The sequence below is a fragment of the Puma concolor genome, chromosome A2 (assembly GCF_028749965.1).
Source record: "Puma concolor isolate L17-30 chromosome A2, mPumCon1.1.hap2, whole genome shotgun sequence".
Classification (NCBI taxonomy): domain Eukaryota; kingdom Metazoa; phylum Chordata; class Mammalia; order Carnivora; family Felidae; genus Puma; species Puma concolor.
The window spans coordinates 2,087,665-2,100,357 of record NC_141668.1 but is presented as its reverse complement, the minus strand read 5'-3'; positions in this window follow the sequence as shown (position 1 = coordinate 2,100,357).

Sequence of the window (12,693 nt, the reverse complement as noted above, 5' to 3'; positions counted from 1 at the left end):
TGGGTTCTCGATTCTGTTCCACGGTCTATGTGTCCCTTTTTATGCCAACACCACACTATTTTAATTACTACTGCTCGGTAATACAGTTTGAAATCAGGGAGCATGGGTGCCTCCAGCTTTGTTCTTCTTTCTCAAGCCTGCTTTGGCCACTCAGGGTCTTTGGGGGTTCCGCACCAATTTTAGGACTGTTTGCTCCATTTCCGAGCAGAATGTCACTGGAACACTGATAGAGACTGCCTTGGGTGGTGTGGACACGTTAATGTTTAAGTTCGCGACAAGAACTACCGTTTGCCAAGTATCACATGCCAAACACGAACAGCTTCACACGCCTTCTTACGGAGCCTCTTAGCAGCACTATCCGAGAGGCCCTTTCATATTCTCCAATTTTTGTTCAGGCACAAGGAGGACCAGCTCACTCACCGTGCGCTTAGTGGCTGAGTGAGGACTCCACCCCCACGGGCCAGACTGTCCAGCCTCTGCGGCGACCTCACGGACAAAACAACATTTGCTTTCGGAACCATGAGCCAGGCAGACCGTGAGATTCTCAGCCGCGGAAAAAGACTGAATTCTGTTCACTGGTTATTGCTTCCTGTAACAGAAATAACAGCAGAGTTCATACCACTGACAAGGACTTTCCAAGGTTACCAGCGGATGGGTGAAAGGGAACGTTCCCCGTGTTCGAGATACACAAGGTTCTATAGCAACACACTTTGCACTCCCTGGACTCCCAAGACCAGGGTTCCTCATAACCCATGCCAGTTTCCCCATATTTACATTTTGTGAAAACGGGTATAATTTTCACCTCTAATGGACTCCGGTGGCCCAAATTAAGTAAGGTTATGGCTTAAATCTTAACATTAAACACTGTGCTTCCCACTAGAGGGAGTTATTAATAACGGCATTCATTGCTTCTCCCCCTGTACATTCCAACTCCTAAGAACAAAATAAGTCTTGTAATTCTTACCCACCGTTGCCCTAAATGGTCACATATCAGACTTTACAAGTGGATTTTCAATTCACACACAGTTTACTGGCACTAATTTTGTGGTCCCAGTGTCATCTCCTTTGTGGAGTATTAATAATTCCATTTATTTATCATAATAGCTTTAAATTTCCATTTTATCATATGAAGTTTGAGTTGCAGGCCCATAGTATGCGGACTTTTGCAAAATCTAAACAATAGACTGAAGGACGGCGTAATTCCACTTTCTAGAAACACAGCTTAATCTGAGGTCACAGAAAAGTAGGAGGCTGAGGAAATCATCACACAGGCTAAGGGGTAAATGTTAACTGTGTATTTTACCAAAAACAGACTTTTCAAACAGACATGAGGGATTATCTAGTCCAATATTTTCTTATTTTTTAGGTTGGGTTTTTGTTTTTGTTTTTGTTTTTGTTTTGAGAGAGAGAGAGAGCGTGTGCGCATGAGCAGGGAAGAGGCAGAGAGAGAGGGAGAGAGAGAGAATCCTGAGCAGGCTCCACGCTGTCAGCACAGAGCCCAATGCGGAGCTCAAAGCTACAAACCATGAGCTCAGGACCTAGGCCAAAATCGAAAGTCTCACACTTAGCCAACTGAACCACCCAGGTGCCCCTCTGGTCCGATATTTTCTAAAATATGTTTTGAGAAACATTAGGTTTATAGCACGTTGAAGTATATCCTACCAACGCAAAAGGGGGAAAGGATCAGCAGACAAGTAATTTCAGGAAACCCACTCTAATCCAGTGAAGCAGGCTTCTTTAATTCAGAGTATTTAAAAGCCCTGTGATTCTCCAAGAGTGAGAGAATATGTTCCTGGTTCCCCAAATGTACTTGACCACAAGAGTCTCCACAGATCATCTTGGAGGCTCAACGCACTCAAGAAAACAGCTGGGAGCCATTCATCAAATCGAGTCCCTCTCTGCTGAGATGAAGAAACGGACCGGGGACCAGGTGGCGGTCCCTGGCCTTGAACCCTCCTGCTCCCCCTTGTCACCCTCCTTGACCACAAGCTGCACTCACCTTGCGGCCTCTGCACTGCACTTGATGACTAGTTGTGCGCCCAGAACTGTACTCATGTAAGTATTCTCCAGCACAGCCCCTTTCCATTCAGTCCCACTGCTGACATCCCAGAGGCACGACACACGTACACATTAGTGACCAAAACAGCTCACGTTCACTTACACTGTGTGTAAGGTGCCATTCTAAACACGTCCGTGAGAGAGGTGCTGCTATTGCCCCCATGTTCCAAATGAGGAAACCGAGCCTTAAGACTGCCCACGGTCAGTAAGAAATCGGCAGATTCAAACCCAACCCAAGCACTTAATCACCACGCACAAGTGAGAGAGTCTCGGGTTAAGTCCTCGACAAACGTTGATGATGGCGGGTGATGAGTGCCACCGAGAACATCAGGAACATCAGGAAAAGGTGTGAAAATCAAGGAAAAAGCACTACCAAGCTTTGGGGTGTTGGCTTCCCGTCGTTAGGGGACCGCAGGGCTGAGCTAATCATTAAAAGACCTTGGTTTTGTCCTGAATGTTGCATTTCTGCCTGGCTAGACTTCTCTTCTTCTGAAACGATGCCAATGGGAGGCGTTCCACAGACACTGCCGTCCCCTGTCCCTAATGCCTCTGATTTTTATCTGAGGTCGAATTCTTCAAGGGTGCAGAATAGTTTCCAGAACAATGGCGACAAGGGAAGCCAGGTGCTTTATGCCGTAAATTTTATCATTAAAAACCCTCTGTTTTTCTCTTAAGTGCTAAGTTAATCAAGATTATAAAGTTGGCATCCCTCCCCATTCTCCACTTACTCCTTGAAGATGAAGAGGAAGGTGTTCTCAGTTAGGGAGCAATAATTATGATGTGTGGCTACCACAGGTCCAGAGCATCACGGGGCCCTCTGTGCCATAAAAAGTGTCCATGGTACTATCCCTCGCCTTTTGGGGGCTAACAATTCACTTGCAGAGAACATTTTTAAAATGTATTATTAATTCAAGACGTGCCAGATTTCATAAGGCAAATTTTTACAGCAAATGTCACATTTCTGAGTGTGGGGTTAAGCCGGAGCGATCACTGTAGCTACACGAACGAGCCTGAAGCATCGTGTCCCCTAGACCAAGTCCTGAGGTGCCCCCATCCTTCCCCTAGAACCGGACGGCTCACTGAGGGCGACGGCTGCTGACCATCCCACAAGCGGTCATCTGTGAATAGGATTTCTTCATTGGCTTCCATTTTTAAGCCCTTCCTACGCTGGAGATCATTTTCTTGAGGTGATGTGGGCTTCCCATCTTGAGAGTCCCCCAAACACAAAAGCTTCTCTTTATTTTTTTAATGTTTATTTTTTTTTAATGTTTATTTATTTTTGAGACACAGAGAGACAGAGCATGAACGGGGGAGGGTCAGAGAGAGGGAGACACAGAATCTGAAACAGGCTCCAGGCTCTGAGCGGTCAGCACAGAGCCCGACACGGGGCTGAACTCACGAACCGCGAGATCGTGACCCGAGCCGAAGTCAGATGCTCAAGTAACCGAGCCACCCAGGCGCCCCCACAAAAGCTTCTCTTAAACACATCTTATATCTGCTGGAGTGACAGTGAATGTGGAAAAGTCCCGCCTGCTTTGTCTCCAAGAAATCTCATTAAATCACAAGAAGGTGACCCCTGACATTAATACTGTGCTTTCAGCTTTCAGGGGGCCTCTATGTCTGTTTTTCCTATTCTCACAATATTCCCACAGAATGGGAAATGCGGGCACCATTACCAGCAGTTAGCAAGTAAAAAGGGAAACATGAGCCCCTCATCCTAGGGACAGAAATAAAGTGATCTCCTAAACTGAGGGCACAGACTGTGAAATATGGACATGGGCTGAGCGTTCCACGGTAATTGTTAACTTTGCTCGATGTGATCGTGGCATTGTGTTCACACAGGAAAATTGCCTTGTCCTGGAAGGACAGATGCTGAAGCTTCACAGGATACAGCACTCTGACGTCTAGAACAGCCATAATTTACTTTACAAGGATACGGCAGAAATGTTACAGCAACACGGTGACGACCACTGAAACAGCAGGTGGGGGCTGTCTGGGCTGTTTGGGCTCGCTTTTCTGTGCTTAGAATTTTTCATAATAAATGGAAGGAGAAATAAAGGAAGCCATCAAAAGTGCTTCATTCACACACATGCTACAGGTATCCGTCTGTATAAACCGTAGAAGCAGACCTCAAGGCCTAGTGCAATTAATGGCGTTTATTGGGACGGCAAGAAGGAAGACGCATCATCTAAACGCCTGTGTCCGTAATACACTGCACGAGAAACTAAGATCAATTCTGCTTGAGTCCGTGTAGAAAAACACAGCATCTCTTTGCTTGGACAGGCTCTAAACCGTGTCAGCCGCTGCCTTGAGGAAGCGACAACCGCGAGCCAGACAAAGGCATGCCCTTGAGAGTGACATTTCAGAGAGCCCTCAGAAGGCGTGCCAAGGCAAACAGAGCCGTCCGCGAGGATGGACCCTGGCCGGCCTTGCCCCCTGGCCGCGGCCGTTGGCGCCTCTTCCTGTTCGATACCTTTAATTTTGACCTTCGACCTGCCCGTGGCCTCCACTCGTTTCCGCTCAACTTCCAGGCCCCTGTGTCATTCAGCGATGTTCCTCCTCCTGACCGAGGAGCTAACGGGGGCATTTCCGGCCGGGCCCAGTGCCTAGGTATCGGCCTCACGTCTCCCCCGCCGCCCCCGCCTCACATCGGTTCACCACCTTGGAACTGAAAGGACTAGCTGGGAAATTCCACACGACACAGGCCGAGGAGCCAGATATGCTCCAGGAAATTAATTTCGTGGACAGGGAAAGTTTGTGATATCCAAAGATATGTTCAAAACATGTCGCTATTTCAGACCAACTCAGCAGGGTTGTTTAGGCATGATGTTATCACGTGCTCAAAACAAAGAGCTATGTATATATGCAAGTGGGTGTGTTTTGCGAAGTGTGCATGTGTGCACTTGTGTGAGTGCCTGAGCACTGCGTGCTGCACGCACATGTGTGCACGCATGCATTGTGGTGTATGCACACGTGCTGTGTGTGCATGTGCATTGTGCACGTGTTGTGTGTGCTGCATGTGCACATGTGTGATGTGTGTGTGTGTGGTGTGTGCATGCGTGCGTGTAGTGTGTTGCTTCATGTGCATGTGTGCACATTTGCACGTGTGTGTGCATGTGTGCACGTGTGCTGTGTGTGCTGCATGTGCATGTGTACGTCTGTGTACTTGTGTGCACCTGTGTGTGCTGTGCGCATGTGTGTGATTGCATGTATGTGTGGTGTGTGTGTGCGGCATATGCATGTGTGCGCACATTTGCACATGTGTGTGTGCTGCGTGTGCACATGCGTGCAAGTGTGCTGTGTGTGCTGTCTGCGCATGTGTGTGCTGTGTGTGTACTGTGCACACGTGTGTGACTATGTGCATGTGTGGTGTGTGCATGCATGCATGTGTAGTCTGTGTGTGCATGTGTACTGCATGTGTGAGTGCATTTGCACGTGTGTGTGCGTGTGTGCTGTGTGCCGCGTATGCATGTGTGTGCTGTGTGTGTGTGAGTATGCATGTGTGCTATGTGCATGCATGCATGTGTAGCCTGTGTGTGTGTGTGCTGCATGTGCGTGTGTGAGTGCATCTGCACGTGTGTGCATGTGTGTGCTGTGCACACGTGTGTGACTGTGTGTATGTGTGGTGTGTGCATGCATGCATGTGTCGTCTGTGTGCTGCATGTGTATGTGTGTGCACATTTGCACATGTGTGTGCGTGTGCGCTGCATGTGCACGTGTGCGTGCTGTGTGCGTGTGCATGTATACATATGCATGCGTGCGTGTGCACGTGTGTGTGAGCACACGTGTTATGCAGCAGGTGTCGTGTGATGGGAGCAGTAAGGGTCCTGTCGCTCTTCTCATGAGCATCTTCCCCACTTGGGTTACACTCATCTGTAGGGAAAATAACCTGAAATGTTAGCATGAGAAGATCCTGCCTACTTGTAATATAGTGACCAAAAGGGATCCATTTTATGGAGCCGTTTTATGCATCAAAGTGAAGGATACATGTGTAAGTCTATGTACACTTTCATTTTTTAAATACGTATTTGAAATAGCGATAACAGATGACTTAAGATCAATTTCTTTTTCACACAACGTGGACAGTTACAAGTGTGTGTTACACGTGGTCTGAGGTGACCTCCTCACTAAAAAGACAGTCTGAAACTGTCTCCCTCTTCAAGTTCCATGAAGGCCTGCATCTGTAATGGCCACAGTATATCCCCAGTTCTGGACACAGCAGCAACCCGTTAAGCGGATGGACCTCCCGACCGTCAATGTTGCCAGGGTCCCTACGGTGCACGGCTCACCCTGCCGATGCCTCCGTAGCTCGGCCACCATCACAAAGCAGCACGGGCAGACGGCTAAACAAGAGAACGTCGTTCTCTCGCGGTCCCGGAGGCTGGGCTGGTCTCCTGTGAGGCCGCTCTCCATGGCCGGCAGACCGCGGCCACCCTCGGTGCACGGACCCTGCTGCTTCTCGTTCTGATGCAGACACCAGTCCCAGGGGACTAAGGGCCCATCCTAAGGATGTCGTTTTAACTCCTCTCTTTAAAGGCCCCATCTCCAAACGCACTCACGTTCTGAGGCGCTGGGGGGCAGGACTCTGGCATACGAGCGGGGAGGGGGACGCCCACAGATACGGGGAATCTGGGTTCACGTTCACCTAGAGAGGTGATCAGAGACACAGCGACGCTTTGCATTCCTGAGACTGAGGCCCAGGAACCACTCACACGTCACCAGACTAATGACAAAAACGGGAAACCTTGTGTTCGGTCTGGCCTCCACCGCAGTGGGTGGGTCGGGTGTGGCCAAGGATGCCTGAGGCGGCACCAGGGCCTTCGGACACTGACTCCTTGCGCCCTGCCTCCCCGGCTCTGGGGCAGGAGCCCGTGAGGGTTAAGGGGCGCTCAGGAACACGGCCTGGGGCGCTCACCCGGAACCGGGTGAGGACAGGATGGTGTTTCCACACAGGAGCATAGTGACTGGCGAGCACGGTCGGCACGGCCTTGACCTCCAGGAGACGCTGAGGGCCATTCCCCTGCGGCGGGCAGGGGTCTCGCCTCCGTCCCCGCCCCGCTGCGTGGTCCTGGCGGCCAGCTTCCTACCTTCCGTTCCCCAAACGCACACCTCGTCCAGTCCCAACTCTTCCCATTTCTGCACAAAACCAAAGCTGTATGATCCCAACCAAACGACACTGTCCGTTCTCAAGAGCAAAGAGCAGCATCCCCCCGAGGATGAAGGGTGCGCAGGCCTCGATGCCCGGAAACGCAAACACCCGGACAGCTGGCGAGAGGGCGGCCGCCCACCCACCGTTCAGCCAGGACGAGCTTCGGCAAGGGGGTCCCGTGAGTCAGGGCCTGGGCCCCAGGCAGGCTTTGGTGACAGTACTTCCTGACCCCCACGGGGGTCCACGGGGCTGTCTCCACGGACGCTTTAGTGCCTCTAACCGTCTGGTTGAATTTACTCTCCCCTCTCACTACGAGTGAGTAGAGGAGAATCTTCTACTTAACTATTCGGAGGCTCCTGAGAGAATGAGGGATCTCTCCATACTTCCAAAATGAACTGTAATCTTAGTTTTCGTTTCTCATAACATTCAGCCCCGTTAAAAAAAAAAAAAAAAAAAAAAACACCTTGCTAATTTTCTAAGTGGTAATAATTTCCTCTTTATTGAGCTTTGTTTCCGTTTTGGTCACAGGTAGGACGGAACAGAGGGCCCTGTAGCCACACGGCCATAAAACATTGTTTTCATCCGACCGTCACACAGGTAGTCAGTGGGGGGGGGGGCGGGGGGGAGGGACAAAGGGAGAGGGGGAGACGGAGAATCCCAAGCAGGCTCCGCGCTGTCAGCACACAGCCCAATGCAGGGCTTGATCTCCCAACCCTGGGATCATGACCTGAGCCAAAATCAAGAGTCAGACACTGAACTGATGAGCCACCCAGGCGCCCCAGTAGAGCCTCATTTTAAAAGCACTTTGGGACCTGAGTTTCAGAGTATCACACATTTGAGATCAGGAAGGTATGGTGAAGTTCAGGCAAAATCCTTTGACGTCGAGAACGATGCTCCTTCAGGCAGAATAAAAGCGGTTTCCTTACGGAGGCAGGAGCGCATGTGCACACACACAGGACGCCTACATAGACACCCACTCGCCACCTTCCCCCCCGAGGCCGCCATGCTGCGGCAACCTCTCCAGTGCCTGCCACCCCCGAGCCCTTGGACGTTCTCTCCCATCCTCCCACCCCTCTCTGCCCTGCCCTGCCCTGCCCTGCTCTGTGCCATGGGCCGGCCCCATAGGAAGCACAATCCCGGACCCCGTGACTTCTGGCTTTGGGTGAGTCCCCTGGGAGACACGGGCAGGTGACAGACGGCCAAGGAGCCACATCTCCAAGGCCGGGCCTTGTGCTGGGGGGGGTCTCCTCCAGCTCCCTGGATCCCACGGACACCAACCCCGGCTCACAGCTTCCTGGACTGCAGGTCTCAGTCCGACACAACTTCCAGGATTGCTCCCTGACCTCGCCTCACTCTGGAAGCAGCCCCTTCCTAAAAGCTCCACGTTTGCAATATGGTTCTAACAAAACCCTAACCGGCAAGACGTTAATATAGGGGAAATGGGAAGCGACTTAGTCAAACGGTGAGTCCCAATAATAGGCCGTGTTCTTGTCACCTCAGGACTAACAATAAGAGAGTTTTTACGTATAAAAACCTAGCAAAAACCACCCCAGGCCTTACCGACGTGAACACGGGAAATGGGAAGATCGGAGCAACTTCACGGGGTCCGTCGCAGACACGGGCCTTCATGGCACCCCCCTCCCACAGCAACACCCACACAGAGACCTGCACGGGGTAACGGCCACACGGGCCTGCTGCTCTGTGCCCACCACCCCCAGGGAAGGGGAGAGGTCGCAGGGGCAAACGCCCCCCGGGAGCTGGCTGCCTCCGCTCCCGCACCTCAGTGGGAGTTCCAGAACGTGGAGAGACGCTGCATTCGTAGGAAAGGCAGGCCAAACCAACGCCACGTGGCCTCAAGACGGACCTCTACGCCTCCCACTCAACTCCACCTGCCTGCGGAGCTCAGCCTGCCCAACCAGCAAGTCTGCAAAACCAGCACCCCCCGATCCTTTCTCCGCAACAGCTTAGCGACAAGGAGTCGGTGGTGACATGATAAAAACAGGAGAAATGGATTCTTTTTAACCAAACACACCTGATAAAGAAGCCACTGCCTCTAGGTTAGAAAGAGCCCCCTAGAGAAAAATCCCTCCCCTGCGGTGCGTTTAGTGGGAACAGAGATTTTTTTTCTGTGTGCAGCGATGGGTTTGAATCAAGTTCCCGGCTTTCCTGTGGACTCTCTATGAATCATTTAAGACCCACCACAACATTAGGCCGCAAATACTCTGAAGCCATTTAGGGAATGATGTGCCTTTCACGTCCATCATTTGTGCTGAGGATCTTCCGACTTCCTTTGCCTTTGCGTGCCCATCAGAAAGGCCCGTCAGCCATCGGCGGTTTCAGGTCACAGGCTCGCTTCGTGGGAGTTGTGTGGCGCTATATAAAACGCTCTGCAAGAAAGCACGCCTGCACAGGAGACCGAGCACAAGCGCCACCAGGGAAGATGCTTCCCGGGCACGACCAGGATTCCCCTCGTTGTCGGCGAGTTCTCCTAATCTGCCCGGAATGGATTACACTGATCCCAGAGCACCTTAGTAGCCTTCCTTGGCCTGGGTGCTCGATTCTTTTCTTAAACGTGTTTCCTTTGAGACATCAGAGGTTGAACGTGTGACGAGACAGCATCACCTAGTGGAGAGAGCTCCAGCGTGGGATCCACGACACCCAAGAGCTCCCCCGTTTCCTTATGGCTTGGTTTTCTCAGCTATAAAATGAGACTAATGCATCACCACACTCCGCCTCGCTATTAGGTCTCAGAGACGGATGCGATCGATCTGGAAGGACATCTAACTTTACGAAGGAAAGTTAAAGGCGAAGCTGGTCACGTCTCTGTTTTGAGGGTTCTCACTCCCAATATTCTCACTGTCCAGAAGCAGACTGAGACTGAGGCTTCCTCTGAACTCCGGAGGCAGGGGCCAGGTGTGAAACAGGCGTGTCGGGGCTTCCGCGTCCTCCGCCACCAGTGGCTGGCGTCACCACCCTTCTGTGTGCGCTGGCCCCTCTTGAGGAGTTGGCAGATGTCCGTGTTGTTCCTCCGAGGGTGCTTGTTTGCTTCTGTTTTTGCATTTCGACAGGAAGTTATGGAAAACCCCAACCGTATCTAACGCCACGACGGCACAGGCTGAGGAAGAAGTCTGGGAGACCTCTGAGCCTTCCAAGACACTCCTCAACCTACCCCAATGCACACGCCCCCTGTCCCGCCTCCCTGGGGCCGAATCCTCTCTGAAGTGAGTATTCCGGCCTGATCCTCAGCACCGAAACCCAAGAACTAGACAAAGTCAAAAGGTGGATGAATGCTCGTAACTTACTGGAGCAGAAACCAAAAGATGTCTCAGCCTATTGGTGGCTTATAAACAACAGGAACATTTCTCACAGTTCTGGAGGCTCAGGTCCAAGATTAGGGCACTGGCAGGTGGCGGGGCCGCTCCCTGGCTCACAGATGGCATCCTCTCACTGTGTCCTCACCTGGGGGCGGGGCAAGGGAGCTCTCTGGGGCTCCTTTGACAAGGGCACCAATCCTGTTCATGAAGCCCCACCCCAATGACCTAAGCACCCCCAAAGACCCCACCTCCTAACACCATCAACAAACACAGGGATTTGGATTTGTGCGGGGGAGGGGATGCAAATATTCCAACCACAGCAAGAGGCAACACTATGATGGAAAGATTTCCAGTTAGAGGATGCCCCAAATCTATAAAGTGGGTTTGGTCCCTGGGTAAGTCTTAGGACCACACTTCGTGACTTAAGCCAGCCCCCCAGCGGTGGTTTCACCCAACCCCAGTGTGGACCCATGTCTGCACCACTCTGTCTCTAAGGTAACTGCCAGTTTCGGCCTATTTTCTGCTTCCGTGAGATTCCCTCCACTGTGTTTTTTACAGGGTCTCTGTTCCCTGCATTTTTTTTTGAACTAAATTTGCCTTTCTTAATGGAATATTCAAAATCTTCCCGAAATGCGACCTCAAACTTGCCTAACACCTCTGTATCACTCAGAGCAAGGCCTCCATTTTGGGACATCTCAGAGGTCCCAAAGGGCCTGCCTGATTTCAGCCCTGCCCAAAGCTCCCCTGGGCAGCCCAGGTCCTCGATGAAGCAGATGCCAGAGAGGAGTGAGATGTGCAGGAGACTGGGTGGGGGTACCCGTGGAAGATGAGGGGAGGGGAGCTGGAGGAAGCAGGGACCGTCTCCAGGCAGAGGGGCAGGCCCGACACCAGGGAAGGAAAGGGGAAGAAGGAACGACAAGGCAGGAAGGCCCTTGGGACGCCATGCGGGGGAATCTCCGCCAGCCCAGCTCGAGCTCCGTGCAAAGACCTGAGAACCCACAGCAGCCGCAGACCCTGGCCGGGAGCTACCCAGGAGGGCACGCCTCCATCTGAACTCTCAAATGCAGAGAGCAGGGTGTCAGCTGCCCACATCCCGAAGAAAGAGATCTGGACGGTGCGGTCTGTGGCTGTCATGACCCACCCGATGGGCACCACAGGTGAAAAGTTACGGCCCTGTCGTCACCAGCGGCCCCAGGAAGTAACCTCCAATGTTTATCCTAAATCTCCACCTCTCCGCTGTCACTTCCTCAGGTCTTGGTGGCTTATGGGTGATGCAACCCAGACCCTCATCCCTTCTCAGGTCGCAACGAGGCAAGGGCACACCACGACGATCCCAAGCCTACCAGCTGACAGGCAGACGCACTCCCCCTGCCCCTCTGTGCACCAGCAGCCCTGCCTCTTGTGCCGGTCACGGTCAACGACACCTGCCAAGACCGTCACTCTCATCTGCAGTCCCTGGACACAAAGAGTCCAGAGCACAGGGCAGCAGTTGGGCCTACAAGCTAATTAGCACCTGGCTGTTCTCATTCTGGGGGGCTAAGACCTCCTGCCTGCAGAGCCCAGAATGGGAGAGGACAGGAAGCACTGATCTCCCCATGGGCAACTGGGAGGGATGAGAAGTGGGGTTACCCCTGCCTCTAACGCCTCTTCCTGGGCCCACATGTTCTCCCTTCTGGGCACACGGTCCCACAGAGAGAGCTCTGAATCCACATGTAGGTCGTATCCCTGCACAGCACTGTCCCCAAGCTGGGGCGTTAGCGGCACCCCCAGCCGACCAGCCCAACACTCATGCTCTATTAAGTCTAAAGCACATAGACTGTGACGTGTGGGATACCACTAGTGACTTCCAGGGTGCAGGCCCACGCCTGCCCTCCTTCGCGTGGTTCTCCGAGACTCTCTGGGATTCCCCGCCTTCTGACACCCACACTTGGGACGGCAGCACTGGCTGAATCTCTGCAGCAAAAAGGCTGTAACGCCCCGATCTGGTGATTATTTCTAGGGGGACAGACTACTGGCCCTTCTGCACAGAAGCAGCCCAGGAAGGTTAATTTGCCACCAAGTGGCTGGAGAGCGTCCTTACGGATTTGTGCCGTACCAGCGCTTAGCCATGACTTTCATTACTGGCTGGCTGAACACTCAGAAGCGCGGTAGTTAAATTAACATTGGGAAGCA